We start from the raw sequence: 16,178 nt of genomic DNA, 5'->3' as shown, positions 1-16,178 counted from the left end.
TTTTTCGAAAATACATTTCACTGGTCAAATCGCCCAAATGTAGCCTTCACCTTTCGGCACAAGCGGCGTACCTACCACAGCAGTACGAACTTAGGCTTGAAAGGACTTAACCACTGCTTGAATGGACTTATGCTGGTTTTAATGTCGAGCATAATGGGCGACTAACCTTTATTATGTGGTGAATGGGATAGTGGTATAGTACTGTCCCAGTAGTGGTGCCCAGGCACTTGAAATTAATTTTTCATAACTTTTCACAAAAGCTCGGCCTCTGAAATGCATTAACGACCTTTTGGACCAAATAGCACACAGTTTACATAAATTGCTTAAAAGCAATAAGTTAATTAGTAATACAGTAGGATGCCCCTTATACCGGTTTATTATTTAGTTCTCAGACTAAGGCCGGGACCTGTGCAATACGTAAAGTCTTTCCAGTCAGCTCGACATGGCTGTACGTCGCCAACCACGCAGTTTGCGGAGGTTCCACAGATGCCTTCCTCCTGATCGCTATCATGCTCGCTGTGCACTCTGCCTTGGCCCGTCGCTCGTTGTGAGACCATTTTCACCGGGATTCTGTCCGACATTCTGGCTACATGCCCGGCCCTCCGAATCGTCCGATTTCTGTGGTTTTCCCAATCGTGCGCATTCGCCTCGTACGTCTGCCATCTGCACCCATAGATGGCTGCATACTTTTCTCGAAGACTACCGCATTGGTCCTCCGAGCATCATCCGGTCTCGTGTCCGTATAGGAGACCGAGTCCTAAGCGTTTGTAGATAGTCATTTGGTTTGGTAGGGGGAACTCTATTCGATCTGAGCGTCTTGCGGAGGTCAAATACGTACGATTTCCAGCCACTTCTTCTGCTTGTATCGTTATCGGAAGTCGCCCGAGTACACGAATTAAAGCTATAGGCTAATGGGTTTCGTTTCTTCTTCGGAAGAGCATATTTAGTGTTATAAATGTCATCTGATACCATTTGAAAAAATGTTCAAATTTATTTTGGAATCAAATTCACTTTATGGATTTTAATGCACTCATATCTAGTATACAGAGTTCTATTTTTGTCAAAGCGTACATTTCTCCAAATACAGCATCTAAGTCTAGAGAAAAAATTCTGCAAAATGTCATTTGACATAATGTCATTTGAATGATATTTTGCCTCCCACACCTCAGATTACATATTTTCAGAAATGTCTTGTTCGACAAATTTTAGACGCTTTGAGCGCTTTAATTAATATCAAGTACTAAAAAGTTCTGGAAAGTTATAGAAATGACTTCAAGTGACATTTAACAACATTGTTTAGGATTATAGAGGAGTTAGTCAGTGTCATGAGAACATTTTATTAAAATGAACTGTTTGAATTTTCACATTGCAGTAGGATGCTCTGACTCTGGTTTCGTAAATATTACGTCATGCTATTTTTTGTTTCTGTCACAATAATAACAAAGTACCAATAATAAGCAGTTGCCTATCGTTGTGCTATTTTCTGAAGATAAATCACATTGTTGCTATATTACGAAGAGTGAACACAACAATAGGAACTTAACACTACCGCGAAAATAGGCTCAAAGGATGCACGTTTTCAAGGAAAAATCCAGAACAATATTTGAAAGGACAATAGAGTAAAATTTATTCTTTCCAGTTCTTTGTCTATGTATATTGCTTTGTATGTAGACGTAGAACCGGAAATAATACATTTTGGCTATGTGTGTTTACAATCTAACTCCCACTGTCTGGCAGTGGCATTACGGATAGAATATTCGTGCAACCATTTTATTATAATTGCCAGAATCTTAGATCCGGGAGCTAGAAGGTGATAACTCTATTGCAACTCCTATAGCCCATTTCAAGAACGCATGCATTCCGAAGCTATATTCGTTAATAAGCCCGCATGATTACACACATATCATAATGATATCTGAAGTGTATTCACATTCCTGAATCAAAATTTAATCTATTTGATTCTGGCGTGTATTTAGGATAAAAGCATTTTACAAAGCAGTTTTACAATAAAGCTTACTATTTTCCCAACCATCCTTACGCTCACCTGCACTGATGGTTCCACTTTTTTAATTTATTCGTTTTATTTCAACCGCACAAACTATCCTCGCGAACTATCCCAAGTAATATTTAAGTTATAACGCTCTTGGAGACCATAATTTACTCTAAGACTGTAATAAACCAGCATAAAACAAAAATGTTACTAGGCATCTGTTCGTGAAACACGACAACACGACTGATTGGTTTCCGCACAGCACAATAAAATCGGTCCGCGCGAACTCCACTTTAAATCTAGCAATTTTATGCGTAAAAAATCACTTTAGCGAATCACTGTTGGAACGTAAAACACTAAAACTATCACTTTCCTGATACCTTACACTAAACTTTATTTCTTTCAAGCCCTTTTCCAGCCGAACTGGAAAAATACCAACAAAAATTAGACAGCTAAAAATGAAAAAACATCCACGCGCGTCGATTTCGATTTCGGAAATCTAGACCAACATATAACTATATGCGTAGACAAAGAATCAGAAGGAATAAATTTTGGCTGTTACGCCCTTTCAATGTTGGTCTAGAAATCTTATTGAGCGTCTGTTCTCATGTCAGGATCGCCTCACAACAGCGTTTGTTCTCCCGTTAGGGCGGCTGATCATCGTCCGAGTGCCAGCGAGGACTCTAAGTGAAACTGTGCACCATGGTCCACCGGAAATTTAGGGGTTTGTGTCAGGCCCTGCAGCTAGCCAAAAAAACTCACGCAACGAATAATCAAGAGAGTACGGACCGGAACCATCGGCGAAGACCACTGCGACGAAAAGGACTAGCGATTGGAAACTCGTTCGTGGAACTGCAAATCTCAACTTCATCGGAGCACACGCATACTCGCCGATGTGCTCAAGGACGTGGATTCGGCATCGTAGCGCTGCAGGAGGTTTGTGGAAGGATCAGGTGCGAACGTTTATAGGTAATCATACCATCTACCAGAGCTGCGGCACACACACGAGCTGGGAACAGCATTCATAGGTATGATATGCAAGGCGCGTGATCGGGTGGCCGATCAAGAAAGAATGTGCAGGTTGAGGATCAAAGGCCGGTTCTTCAACTTCAGCATAATCAACGTCCATAGCCCATATCATCATAGGAGATTTGAACGCCAAGATTGGCCAAGGGGAGGCGTTTAGACCGACTATTGGAAAGTTCAGCGCTCACCGGCTGACGAACGAAAACGGCCCACGACTCATTGATTTGCTGCCTCCAAGAATATGGCCATTCGCAGCACCTACTTCCAACACAACTCCCGTATCGGTAACCCGGAGATCACCACTGCAGACAGAATCACAATCGATCCGTTCTGATTGAGGACGGACATCTCCGACATTATCGACGTGCAGGACATACGTGGCGCTAACATCGACTCTGACCACTATCTGGGATGGTTAAACCGCGCCCAGAACTATCCGTCATCAACAATGTTCGGTACCGACGACCGCCGCGCGGTACGACCTAGTGCGACTGAAGCAACCTGATGTCGCCACTGCATACGCGCAGCATCTCGAGGCAGCGTTGCCGGAAGAGGTGAGCTCGATGGGGCCCTCTGAGGACTGCTGGAATACAGTCAGCAGGCCATAACGACGCAGCGGAGAACAACGTCGGTATATGGGTCGAAGTCGACGGAACGATTGGTTCGACGAGGCAGATAGATTTCGAGGAGAAGGACGCAGCGGGCGGTCGGCTGCAGCAAGGTACCCGGCAGAACGTGTTACGTTATAGACGGAAGCGGAGACAGCAGAAACGCCTGTTTTAGGAGAAGAAACGCCGCCTGAAGAAGCGGAGTGCGAGGAGATGGAACAGCTGTGCGTTCTCAAGATACACGCAAGTTCATCAGAGGCTCAACGCATCCCGCAAAGGCTCGTGCCGCGAGCCGAAATGCCGGATAAGGATGGGAAATTTGACGGACGAACGTGATGATCGAAAGGTAAGCAGCACCGAGGAACATCTGAATGGCGCTGAGAGTACAGGCAGTGAAAGTCAAGGCAGCGGAGGAGATGACTACGTCAGTTCAGCGGACGATGGAAGCCAACCAGCCCCCACCTTGAGGGAAGTTAAGGATGCCATTCAACAGCTAAAGACCAATAAAGCAGCTGGTAAGGATGGTATCGAGCTGAGCTCATCAAGATGGCCTCGGAAAGGGCCACTTGCCCGCACAAACTGATAGTCGGAATCTGGAAAACCGAACAGCTACTGGAGGAGTGGAAGGAAGGGGTTATATGCCCCATCTACATAAAAGGCGACAAACTGAGTGTGAGAACTTTCGAGCGATCACCATCCTTAATGCCGTCTACAAAGTGATATCCCAGATCATCTTCCATCGTTGTCACCATTACTGAACGAGTTCGTGGGAAGTTATCAGCCGGCTTCGTTGACGGCCGCTCGACAACGGACCAGATCTTTACTGTACGGCAAATCCTTCAAAATGCCGTGAATACCAGGTCCCAACGCATCATCTGTTCGTTGATTTCAAGGCGGCATACGACAGTATGGACCGCGTAGAGCCATGGAAAATTATGGAGAGAACAGCTTCCTGGAAGCCACGACTGATCAGCAACGGTGGATGGTGTGCAAAATCGTAGAAGATTTCGAGCGAACACTCCAGGTCGTTCGAATCGCGCCGGGGACTAAGACAAGGTGATGGACTTTTCGCCTGTTGTCAACATTGCGCTAGAAGGTGGCTGGAGAGCGTGTAACAGCGGGACGATTTAACAGATCCAGTCAATTTATTTGCTTCGCGGATGACATGGACATTGTCGGCCGAACATTTGCAAAGGTGGCAGAACTGTACACCCGCCTGAAACGTGAAGCAACAAAATTGGACTGGTGGTGAATGTGACAAAGACAGACATGCTTGTGGGCGAACCGAGTGCGACAGGGCCGCCTGGGAAGCAGTGTTCGATAGACGGGGATACCTTCGAGGTGGTTGAGGAATTCGTCTACCTCGGATCCTTAACGGCTGACAAAACGTTAGTCGTGAAACGAAGCGCATCATCTGTGGAAGTCGGGCCTACTACGGGTTCCAGAAGAAACTGCGTCGAAAAGATTCGCCACCGCACAAAATGTGTCAGTACAAGTCGCATAAGACCGGTTGTCCTCTACGGACATGAAACATGGACAATGCTCGAGGAGGACTTGCAAGCACTCGGAGTATTCGAGAGACGGTGCTTAGGACCATCTTTGGCTGTGTGCAAGAAGACGGTGTGTGGCGGCGAAGAATGAACCATGAGCTCGCCCAACTCTACGGCGAACCCAGTATCCAGAAGGTAGCTAAAGCCGGAAGGGTGCGATGGGCAGGAACGTTGCAAGAATGCCGGACAGCAACCCTGCAAAGATGGTGTTCGCTTCCGATCCGGCAGGTACGAGATGGCGTGGAGCGCAGCGAGCGAGATGGGCAGACCAGGTGCAAAACGACTTTGAGCGTGGGGCGATCGAGGATGGAGAGATGCGCCTCGAACCGTGTATTGTGGCGTCAAATTGTTGATTCAGTGTTATCTGTTTAGATGTTAACTAAATAAATGAAATGAGTATTCTAATTCGATGCCGAAACTTTTTCGCTCATTTCGAATTCCAACAGTTACCTGAGAACTAATCTGTAGTTACAGGAATAGAAGTTAGAAATGGTATGAAAGCATTTCCAGTTCTGGATTGCTAGAATATGAGAAATATATGAAAAGATACAAAGTAAGAGAATGGAACGGGCCTGGATTGAACCCACGACCTCCTGCATATGAGAGAAGGATAGCCATATGACCATCAAGCCGTTAAAAATTCAAAGACGTGAATTAAAAAAAACTCAGATTAAAAAAAAACATAAGAATGAATATTTGTATAATCGGTACGAGTTTAGTAGACTTTTTCTATCGAAAAGGTTTTCGGTTCTGAAATCCCTACTTCTGAATTCTAATTTGGTTCGATGCTGACAATTTAATTTTATGCATAACTGGAAAATTGAAAATGAAGAAAAGAAACTGGAAAAATTTTAGAATTGAAAATATAAAAAGAAAAACAAAATTGATAAATGGGTGATCATTCAATCATTTTTGGTGGGAAACAAACAACGAGAAAATTTTTATTTCAACGGACAACTTCTCGAAATGGTTCGTTCAACGAAATAGTAAAGACAAGGCTGCCCTAAATATAATTGAAAATTGAATGTCGTTCCATTCAATCCATTTTTCTCGAAAATATGAACTTCCGTAGAATAAACAAACGCCCAAATACCATATTTTGATATTCAGTGATGTGAATAATTTAGTGGTAAAGATGTTTCAGTGTTCATTTTGGAAATGCTTTGTTAAAGTATATCATTGCAATAATGTCATATTTTATTCGAATTTCGAGAACGATTCATTCAAATTTATATAATTTTAAGTATAATTTAGTCAAAGAAGTACCTTGCAATAAAATGGCAACTTTCGGATCATTTTCAAGGCTCTCATAGAGGTGAAAAATTATCCGCAGTACAAATATCACGTGCTATCAAAGCATTAATTGCCACAATCCAACGAATTTTCAAAAATATCAAAATAGCTTTTTCTGGCGGTATATTTTTCTTAGGCGATCGTCTGGCACTATTTCCTTTTGCGATTAGAATATGAGGAGTAGATTTTTTTATGAGCGGTACAGTATCGACTACATTATTTATAGATAAATTAGAAGGAGTTTGACGATAGTTCGGGATAACTGCTGACATGAGATTCGAGTTGTATTTCCACTGAATTTACCACCGGATTTTGTGATTCCTCCGTAGGGAAACTATATTCCGACACTTCAATACTCCCGAAATATTTACGAGACACTTCATTAATAATTATGAGCGTCTTAGGGAAAATGTTACACGGTTGAAAAAATATCTTCCTTTACTTCCACTATTTTCTTTTTACGTCTACACAAATACGTATTTCGTCCACTACTTGTGGACATCTTCAGTGTGTTGTTTATCGACGAGACACTTCATATTTAAACTGACCACACTTGGAATTTCATTTGAAACTCGTTGTCACGCACCGGCGTCGATAAAATTAACGAAAATACTGAACATACCCAACGTCTGCTTGCTCTGATATATTTTGTTTGTTTGTCAATAATTTGCTTGCGTCATGACGCTTAATTTTATTTTATTTCGTAGAATCTGGAATTCCGGAACACACCACAAAGAAATGAAGTTTCTCAAAACTGTAAAATTAGTTTCAGCTCTATTGTAAATCGTTGTCATTATCGTGATTGGATTTCCTGTCGGAAATACATTTTTTTAAACTCTCATTTCTCAATTATCATCTATTGTGCCTTGCAACAAAATGACAACTTTCGTGATCATTTTCAAGTCAGACAGATCTGAAAATTTATCCGCAGTACAAAAGCACGAGCTATCAAAGCATTCATCTAAAACCACCACGTGGTGGTCGAATTATCAAAGTAGCTTTTTGCTGAAGGTATGTTTTTCTTAAGCGACCATCTGGCGCTCAGTTTTTGTTGCGATAAAAAATACGCGTAGGAGTAGATTTTTATGATCGGACAGTACTTCTTATTTTAGAATATCCTCGTTATTTTCAAATACACTTTAGGAATTCTTTCGAAAAATAATCCTGTAAGTTTAACGAGAAATCCACCAGAAAACCTCCGTGAATTTATAAAAAAATCCTCACTAGAAATTCCTTGCAAGTTTGCTCAGGAAGTACTTCAAAAATACTCCGGAATAATACGTCGGAAAATCTTTCGTGAATTCCTTCGAATACACACAGAGATTCTGATCTTTGTCTTAAAATACGTGTTTTCTGGGCAGATCCTGAACGATTTTCTTATAGAATAGGTGAGGAGTTCTGCGAGAATTTCAAAATTATTTTTCGAGAGAAAATTCCAAGAATTGAATTAGAAAGAATCATAAACAGGAAGAACTTTGAGGGAATACGTGGAAGATTTTCAGGTGAAACTCGCAATTGAATTATCAAAGGAGTTTCTGGAAGAATCTCCCAAAGAATTCCTGAGCGTGTGTGGAGGTGACTTAAGATAAACTTCATGTGAATTTTGAAAGGAATTCGAGGAAATATCTGAAGTTCTTAAAATTTGTAAAAGTTCGTGGGAATATTCGAAGGAGTTTAAGCACTCTTTTCTCGAGGAACTGAGGGAATCTATTGTTACACGGAAATGTTCATTTACAGAAGTAAGTCAAAACTGGTCGTTTGACGTCTCAAGCTCCATGATTTTACAAAACATTGTTAAGGTGAAGATGGGTTGAGTACCAAAACAAGCTTTGAAAGTATTGTACAATAAAACTGTCATATACTGTAGTAGTATTGGTGTCGTATTATAAAAAAAACAAAGTAGGGTGGTTCAAAAACGACCCAGCTCTGCAGTATCCTCCAAAAACCGAGAAAAAATGATTGAGCGAAGCCGGTTCAAGATTTGTATGAAAACTAGTATGGAAGCTAAACTTTATTACTGGCTACAGGCCTCCTCCAAACGCTGGCGAAAAGAGAACCACAGCTGAAAGCAACATTCCAGAGACTTCAGAAGAAACCGCACCACAGAAAGATCCATTGATTATCAACGCAAAATAGATTTTATACCACCCACCCCATGTCACACTTTTTATGAAGATTGCCCTGTGCGTAGATATCACAGAAAATTCTGATATTTTGTTGAATTTCACGTTTCTGATGCCTTCTAATTATCATGCAAAGTTCGCAACCTCGATTAAAATCGACTCCAACTATTGGAACGACCATTCAATATGGATTGTCTATGGAGTTCATTCATCCATTCATATGATCTCCCTCGCCAGCGCCCGATGACGGAGTGCAACAATCAGAATAATGTCAAATTTAACTCGCCATATCAACTGTCATACAAAAACGTTGTGCATGGTAAGCCCTTCAAACCAGCCCAAACCATCGGATGACACTCAAATTATAAATCATAATTGACTGAGCAAAATTATGTTTTGAACCAATCCTATTAGTTTGTTGCTGGTGTTTACATTAAGCATATGCGGTATTTCGAAAATTTCGTTTCAGGTGGTTCGAAACGAAATTCGCGAATTTCGTGAATTTGAGCTGGCGAAATTCGATTTCTTCATTTCGTTTCGTTTGTAAAATCACAAAATTTCGCTAGAAAAATTAGCTTTAACGAAACTTAACGGAATTCGCGAATTTCGAAAGAAATTTAGACTTAAACCATACTGTCTCGCATGAGTGATATTATCAAAAATTTTGGCTGCGCTGAACAAAATCATAAAGCTGTTTTCAAATCTTAATGTTATACAAATTTTTCTATTAACGGTTACTGCATAATCCCATTCTGAGTCGACAAATACGTATTTAGTTTTATCTATAAAACGTCTTTCAGTGTTTTGTTAGAAATGTCAAACAGAAAACGAAAATATCTTTTAACTATTTTACCTCAATATTCAAAGCAATACGTAACGAACGGAAGTACAATGATGTCACCGGTCGTAAGGCAGGCAAAATTCCGCAGACAATTCTCTAGCACTGCTTTTGGGTTGGTGATGTCCAGGAATTCGACACTCTGCGGCTGAAACTTGGAATAGACGGCCACCGGGAGAGACACGCTCTCGATCTGAACTATGTCGCCTTCATCCAGAAGCAGATTGTGCATCATCTGCAAATATAAATAATTTTAAATAAAGTTAATTTAACCAGTCTCTTCTGTAACTTCCCTCTTTAAATTTGATCAATATTTTTTTCAAATCCCAAAAAAAATAGTCTATTCCAAAAGCAATGCAAATCCAACACGCATACAATCCAAATCTAATCGGAATCCATTCCCGATTATTTCGATTATATATTCCTTGTAATCCAATCCAATACTAATTCAAATCCAATCCCTATCTAAACCAAATCCAATCAAAATTCAATTCAATTTTTTATTTATTATCAGACTAAGGCCGGAGTGGCCTGTGCTGCACATAAAAGTCTTTTCCATTCAGCTCGGTTCATGGCTGCACTTCGCCAACCACGCAGTCTGCGGAGGGTCCGCAAATCGTCCTCCACCTGATCGATCCACCTTGCCCGCTGTGCACCTCGCCTTCTTGTTCCCGTCGGATCGTTGTCGAGAACCATTTTTACCGGATTACTGTCCGACATTCTGGCTACGTGCCCGGCCCACCGCAGTCTTCCGATTTTCGCGGTGTGAACGATGGATGGTTCTCCCAACAGCTGATGCAACTCGTGGTTCATTCGCCTCCTCCACGTACCGTCCGCCATCTGCAACCCACCATAGATGGTACGCAACACTTTCCTTTCGAAGACTCCCAGTGCGCGTTGGTCCTCCACGAGCATCGTCCAGGTCTCGTGTCCGTAGAGAACTACCGGTCTTATAAGCGTTTTGTAGATAGTCAGTTTGGTACGGCGGCGAACTCTATTCGATCGAAGCGTCTTGCGGAGTCCAAAGTACGTACGATTTCCAGCCACTATGCGTCTCCGAATTTCTCTGCTGGTATCGTTATCGGCGGTCACCAGTGAGCCCAAGTACACGAATTCTTCAACCACCTCGATTTCGTCACCACCGATAGAAACTCGTGGTGGGTGGCTCACATTGACCTCTCTTGAGCCTCTTCCTATCATGTACTTCGTCTTCGACGTGTTGATGACTAGTCCAATCCGCTTAGCTTCGCTTTTCAGTCTGATGTAGGCTTCCTCCATCCTCTCAAAGTTACGTGCCATGATATCAATGTCGTCGGCGAAACCAAATAACTGGACGGACTTCGTGAAAATCGTACCACTCGTGTCAATCCCTGCCCTTCGTATTACTCCCTCCAAAGCGATGTTGAATAGCAGACACGAAAGACCATCACCTTGCCGTAACCCTCTACGCGTTTCGAAGGGACTCAAGAATGCGTTGCGTTGCGTTGCGTTGCGTTGCGTTGTAACGGAGTATTTCGTAGATTGCATATTGATAGCTGTCATGTAGGTTATTTAACTTTTCTACCCCAACTGCTTATGGATTACTATTTTGGATTTAATCGCAACCCAATTGGATAAAGCATGAAAGCTACCATTGCCGGCCACGCCCATCTTCTCTGTTACTAAGGAAGGGAAGGAAATGATGATATGACATCTACTTAACGAGAGGCCAGCGACTCACCGACGCCCTCATAGATGTCAAGGAGTTGGATGGTTGGTAGGGAATATAGTTTAGGAATATCATCATAAGCAAATGATATAATGCGTTTAAACAGACGTTGGGAGTGACCATGCTAAGAAATTTTTGTCACTCCATTATTAATTGTCCTGGGATGGGGCGAAGCTATTAAGCTAATTATAATTAGCCTAGGTTTAAGCGCCATTGTTCGCTCTCTGAAACGAGAAAGAATATAAAATATATTGATTTTCCCTTCCCCTTATGCGATCCCAATTGAAATTAATTGAATTCTGATTGCTCGCATTTATATACATAATCTTCTTGGAAACATTTACATTGTTTACATGTAATCAAGTAGCATTATGGAATCAAGTAGCGGTAATACCAAAATAAATTGTTGACAAAAAATTATTTTTTAAATATCTTGAATTCTATAGGTTGTAATCTGATGACTTGTTTACCAAAAACGCGTATTTTGGCAATACAAAAAAGTTTGCGGAATATACTTGTACACTAAGAGTTGTAGTTTACAAGATATTATAAAATCAATTTTTTGTCAAAAAAATCGTTTTGGTATTACCGCAATAATTCCTTACCCTATGAATCAACATGGTCGAGACCCAGGTGTGGTAAAATTCAAGTTATATCTGAGCTCTGGTCAAATTTTCAGCAAAATCGGCTCACACGCAATCGAGATCTAGATATCCAAAGTTGACCATTTTGTATGAAAAAACGGCAAGTGGGCTTTTTATTATTCAGGTCAATATCTGTAACTTCAAGTTAAACGATGCAAAGATTTAAAAACGAATTACGAATAACGTTGTGAATTTTCGTCATCGTGACCAACCTATTCATTTCAGCTGCGTGACAATCTTCAAAATTTATTGGGTAAAACTTATGTTCCCAATATAGTACGAGAAACGTTATGCACCACTTTGATCCACTTTGATGTGTCTAATCTCAATTTTTCCAAACTATGGGAGAATATTATGATTTTGAGCTTTGTTTGGTATGATCCTAGCAGAAATAAACTGTATGATAAAAGACGCTTTGATTTTGGTAAAATGGCTATTAAACAGTGTCATTAACATGCATAAGTAAATCATAGTAAAACAGACCGTCACAATCTATATTAGCACTACTGTATGTTCTACGGTTGGGCTTGCAAGCAAAGGCGTCAATACGAATACGGCAAGTTCGATTCTCGATAACGGTCTAGGATTAAATTAGAGAAGGGAGTAAACACACACACACACATATACGACAACGAAAAAATAGAGAACATGAATAAAAATAAAATGATACTTATGTGAATTATTTGCAATTGCTGCGACGTTTTCGTTTTCAGCCCCCGATAAACCTGGCAAGGGTGGTGGGTGGATTGGAACGGCTACAGGATACTGTACCACTGCTGCTAACACGAACACCGAGTCCTCCGTTGAAAATAATTTCTGTATTTCTGCTGCATGCTTTATAGTTTCTGGTGGAATAGAGCTGGTTCTATTGTCATTGTTCCCGCTACTGCTGTGTCTGGCATTTGTCCTGCGAGCTCACTTCTGGAGGGGTCATTGATTCTTGATGTTCAAAAGCAAGCGCTCTGCCATATTTTTACAGCACGTAATTACCGTCGATCTAACGGTAAATGTTCTCATGAAATATTCTATATCTATCACCTTATCTCATGTGGATCAGCAATTCGCGAAAACTTTTAAAAAAATCACTTTTGATTGATAAAGATAAAATATTTGACGGAACGTGAGATTTTTACGTCCGTCCTCAATCATCGCATACTGTGATCCTCCGTTTCGAAGGGACTCAAGAATGCCCCTGAAACTCGAACTACGCACATCACCCGATCCATCGTCACCTCGATCAACCGCATCAGTTTATCCGGAAATCCGTTTTCGTGCTGCCATAGCTGGTCCCGATAGATTTTATCATATGCGGCTTTGAAGTCGATAAATAGATGATGTGTGGGCACGTTGTATTCGCGGCATTTCTGTAACACCTGACGTACGGCGAACACCAGGTCTGTGGTAGAGCGTTCACCCATAAATCCCGCCTGGTACCGTCCCACGAACTCTCTTGCAATTGGTGTTAGTCGGCGGCATAAACCCCACCCCAGATGTAAACAACATTTATTTCTCGCTGCTGCACTTTTCCGTACCAATTGCATCACTATTACAAACAAGAGATACAGTCATTAATTTTCAAAACATTATGGTGGAGTCTTGAGCCTTAAAACAGATGTGTCAAGAATCTGTTGCGTAAGTGAGAAGACATCAAAAGCTAATCAATTATTAAATAATAGAAATTTTCATTCTTAAAATTCAATCCATTCTAAAAACCTCGCAAATACGTTTGTCGCACATCTCTCTCTGTCTCAGTTGTTTTTTCTAGGATAATTTAGAAATTGCGTAGCTCGCGCAAAGTTATTTCTCAGTTCTGGAGACCTCTCGCTCCGAATTTATTCCTCAGAGACCTCTCACTCTGGCTTTTTAAGTCGTAGACATTTCGCTCCAGCAATCATATATTGCAAAGTAAAGAGTCCTCAGGTTAATTTGTTTGTTTTGGAGACCTCTTGCTCCAGTAATTTTAAGTTTCAGAGTCCTTTCGCTCTGGATATTCGTTGCCATGTTCTTTTGTAAACCAATCGACAAATGCATAAGTTTGAATTTCATTTCATTGAATTCTAAATATTTCACATGTCGTTCAATATACTCACAATTCATTAGGGAACTTCTACTGCGCAATGTCGTGCCCGAGAGCGAATTCTTGATAAGTTTGGTTGTGGTCGTTTTGCAACATATTTTTTTGCGTCCGTACGTCATAACAATGTTCATAAAACTGATTTTTTGTTCTCTCGGCTAATCACAACATGGGAGTGCCATCAGATTGGACAAATCGACGTTTGATTTTTTGTTTACAAAATCTCATACGTCCTTTTGAATAAGTACCCGAGATTTGTTTCTTTATGAACAATTGTGCTACCTACTAAACACGTAAGAACGTGTTCATGGAAGGACACTGTACAAGATCACGGCATACAAAAAACAAGGCAGGCTCATCACGTATGTAAACATTCAGTTTGAATGTAAACATGTGACGTCACTGCTATCTTCGCACAAGCTGGACCGAGACGATGCTCTACGGTCGCAGCATGCTTACTTTTGTACTCCAACATGTGGCGATAAAATATGCGTCACATTCGAAGTGTCATTTTTCTAACGAGCCTACCTCGTTTTGTATACCGTGGTACAAGATATGTAAATGTTTCAAATATGTTTTTACATCTGCACAACATATCATCGTATTCTCCACAAGGGGTTTTACATTAATTGCCAGGGAGAACAAACGTGTCATTTATAGATTCCCGACCAACCATTTCTTCAATTTTCTTCAAAATTCTTCATATATACGTAAAAAAATAACCTTATATGTTATGGCAAAAAAACATTCGAAAATACTTAGAGTAGAGTGGGGCAAGAGTACGCACTTAGTTTTCAATCGATCATGTGGCCCTTATGAAGCAAGCTTCTGCATATCAAATCAGTGTCGATGATTCATGTACTCTTCCTTTATGTTACCCAGTGGAAAAAATATTGAAATTATTGAGATTCGTTTTAGTAGAACCCTTATTGCAAGACAAGTGAAAAACGCACTCTTACCCCACCGGTGGGGTAAAAGTGCGCATCGGGGGGGGTAAGAGTACGCATTTATCCAATCATGTGCTTTAAGTATATATTAACACAAATAAGAGTTAATAACATTTAATTGATGTTTAATGAGCATATATTAGGAATGTTCAAAGATTACGTAACTCTTAAAGGGGAGGGTCCTAAAATGTGCACTTTCATACGAAAAACCATTGTTTTTTATATATACAAAAAACTACAGAGGTAAAAATAAATATCAGGTTTCGCGTGGCGTATACAAAGGCATTTTCCTTAAAGAAAGTCCACCAATCACGTAACGTAAAATTTGGCTATTTCATCACCCCTCCCCCCCTATCTTACACTATTTGTATGAATCCTCTAAAAATTATATGGATCGTCACACATCTCACAACCCCTCCCAGCTAAACGTTGCGTAATTTCTGAATGTTTCTTTTGATTAAATGAAATTATCATTTAGATGAAATTGTGTTTTCGTACTATGTTTAGGTGTACAACAAGTCCTAATACAATTTCATTATTTCGCTTCAGTGCTTTGGTCGCTAAGTCCTTTTTAACACCAAATTATTTCAACTTATCCTAAAAACTTGTGATAATTTCAAATTCTGTCCCTTTTTTCTTAGTTGTGGACCTTTACGCTTTGGAAGAAGTCTTATTTCGTCCGGAGATACGGGTTTGACATCATAACTTGAAGATTCATATGCGTACTCTTGCCCCACCGGTTCCTGCGTACTTTTACCCCACAGTCCCAAACATTATTTAAGTAATGGTTTTGTCTTCTTGGAAAACCAACCGGATTGGTTTTCTGTACAATAAAGTACTCTATACAAGAGGTTATCGAAATGGTATAATGTTCACCTGATTGAACGTATATATGGTAATGAAATACTAGTTGCGGAAATGCAATTATTTTTAGAAAAATGACCTAAAAGTTATCTAACTCCATTTCTCCCTTGTTGTTTATTAAAATCGTTCACAATTACACATGATAATAGTTGGTCAGAATACTTGTCAAACTGATGTAGTGCTGCTAGTTTATCTTTTTTTATTACTTCAAAAAATCGAAAACGTACTCTTACCCCACGCGCACTCTTGCCCCACTCTACTCTATACTCTTCATTATGCCTGCTAATGAATGATCCCATATCAAAAAGCTAATGACATTCATAAGTTAATGAAAAGTATAAGTTTTGAAATGTATGTCACAAATGCGATGTATAAGTTTTTTCTTATACATATCATTAAGCGCCTGCTTTGACAAAAAAGTATTGAAAATCTTAATAATAATTAACATTAATTTTTTTTTACGTGTAGATCGTTAAAGGTTTTCATATCAACCGTCGATAGCGATCGATGCCA

At 40.4% G+C, this 16,178-nt stretch overlaps 1 pseudogene; it reads right to left on the bottom strand.

Moving 5' to 3' along the window:
• LOC134202246 (ubiquitin fusion degradation protein 1 homolog) overlaps positions 1-16,178 on the bottom strand; it is a 29,217-nt pseudogene that overhangs the window by 465 nt on the left and 12,574 nt on the right.

This window comes from Armigeres subalbatus, unplaced genomic scaffold (genome assembly GCF_024139115.2).
Source record: "Armigeres subalbatus isolate Guangzhou_Male unplaced genomic scaffold, GZ_Asu_2 Contig111, whole genome shotgun sequence".
Lineage (NCBI taxonomy): Eukaryota > Metazoa > Arthropoda > Insecta > Diptera > Culicidae > Armigeres > Armigeres subalbatus.
This window is presented reverse-complemented; position numbering and strand designations above follow the sequence as displayed.